Here is a 2,308-nt window from a genome sequence, read left to right on the forward strand (position 1 = left end):
GGACCGGAGGACTCAGACCGGAGGACTCGGACTGGAGGACTCCGACTGGAGGACTCCGACTCGAGAACTCAGACCTCCATCCTCTCCATCTCCGTCCCTGAGGAGATGGCTCCTCCTCCTCTCACGTTTATGCTAATGCTCCGCCCCGCTGACTCACCAGCGGGTCGGAGCGCCGCAGATGGCCACGGCAGCAGGACAACCCTCACACATGGCAGCGTGTCGTGCTCAGGAGCGTGTGATGTTTGAGAGTACACATGTGTCATGTCAGAGACTCGCTGCAACACAGAAGCTCTGATGGATCAGAAAGTCCCTCATGAGTCAGAAGAGAAGAAGACGTTCTACGGAGGAGTAAAGTCTGCCTTATCTAATCTGGGCGTGTGCGACAAAACGTGTTCGTGTGTCTTCTATCTGCATAAATGTGTTTATTTAAAGTGTATCTGATGATCCAAAATCTGTTTCTGCTGTTTCATTTCAGGTTTTTACAGTCAAACTCATGAATTCACTCAACGGTTCATCTAAACCTCTGAACGTAAAGTTAGAAACAGGAATTTGTAGAAAAGGTTTTGATATTTTTATGGGTTTATTTGAGATAAAAACATGTTTGATCATGTGACCCACATGAGGTCATGACTGTCAACAGCAAAGAGATCAAACTGTTAATCCATGGGATCAATCAGAGATCAAACTGTTAATCCATGGGATCGATCAGAGATCAAACTCTTAATCCATGTGATCGATCAGAGATCAAACTGTTAATCCATGAGATCGATCAGAGATCAAACTGTTAATCCATGGGATCGATCAGAGATCAAACTGTTAATCCATGGGATCTATCAGGGATCAAACTCTTAATCCATGGGATCTATCAGGGATCAAACTCTTAATCTATGGGATCTATCAGGGATCAAACTCTTAATCCATGGGATCTATCAGGGATCAAACTCTTAATCCATGGGATCTATCAGGGATCAAACTCTTAATCCATGGGATCGATCAGAGATCAAACTCTTAATCCATGGGATCGATCAGAGATCAAACTGTTAATCCATGGGATCAGTCAGAGATCAAACTGTTAATCCATGGGATCAATCAGAGATTAAACTGTTAATCCATGAGATCGATCAGAGATCAAACTGTTAGATTTCCAGTCACAGATGAAGGTTTGGCTTCATGTCACCAGTTATGTAACAACCTCCAGTTTCTTTGGTGAATAAAATCCAGTTTTGTGTTTTATTATCAGACAAAATGTCAAATAACATCAAAAATCAAATAAATAATGCCGTTTGTGTTCAAAGTTTAAACTCTTCAATATTTGTAATTCTTTCTGGATGTTTGTTTTCTTTGTTCTTATTGAAAAGTGAGGTTTTAACTCTAGAAGTTTCTCATCTTCAGTAAAGATCTTCAGATGTTTCCGGCCGACTGTTGGTGTCTCTGGTTTCTCTTCAGCCTCATAACCAGCGACAGCAGCACAGGTGAGTCTAGAACACCTGAACAATCCCAACCGTCCGTTACAGGATGGAGGTTAATCATTTTCCTCCTGCTGCTTTTTCCTAGAAAGTTGTTTTGCAATTAAAATTCATATTCAGACTGTGAACGTTGCTCAACAGAGGAAGTTTATTTATTTATTTACTTTTTGACTTTTCAAAATCAACTGAATTCAAACAAAACGCCCAAAACTCACAGAAACTGTGGTTTTGTTGAAGGTTTTCTCACATCAACAAAGCAAACGGCTGAGTTTTATAGAAACTTTGGTAAATCTGTGATGATAAAAGTGAATGAAACAGAGAAAAGGGGGCGTGGCCTCAACAGGAAGCACGAGTCCGGCTCATGAGGACAGAACTCCGTTCATTTCAGGGTAAATTATCGACCTCAGGAGTCTGATCCCAACTCTGACCTCCACTCCGTGCTGTGCATGGCACCACATGGAAATGCCTCCACAAGCATCCTTTTGTGTTTAGGAATGCAGAGAGTAGGAGCCCCCCCCGCTCAGACAGAACCACAGTATTCTTACGGTTCTGCAGATGAACGGGTCGGGTCCTCCCCTGAGATCCGTCACAGCGACGGGAAACGGTTCCTCAGCTTTGAGGTCGGCTCAGCGATGAAACATAAAAGATGTTTCTGCATCCGTCAATGTATGGATTATACAACCACACAAACACGCCGCTTCCTCAGAGCACAATGCCCCGCCCCCTGTGGCGTCCTCAACTTCCTGACCTCAGACGGACGATTGTTTTATTTTGTTTGTTTGTTGGTTTTTGTAAAAGTTTTTGTCTGAGATCCTGGAGATCAACAGTTTCCCTACAGACTA

At 43.0% G+C, this 2,308-nt stretch overlaps 1 protein-coding gene across 2 annotated transcripts in view; it reads right to left on the bottom strand.

Moving 5' to 3' along the window:
* Window positions 1-2,308, bottom strand: part of flvcr2b (FLVCR heme transporter 2b) — a 21,798-nt gene that overhangs the window by 14,583 nt on the left and 4,907 nt on the right. The gene's annotated exons all lie outside the window — the stretch shown is intronic.

Source organism: Oryzias melastigma, linkage group LG24 (genome assembly GCF_002922805.2).
Source record: "Oryzias melastigma strain HK-1 linkage group LG24, ASM292280v2, whole genome shotgun sequence".
NCBI classification, from domain to species: Eukaryota; Metazoa; Chordata; class Actinopteri; order Beloniformes; family Adrianichthyidae; genus Oryzias; species Oryzias melastigma.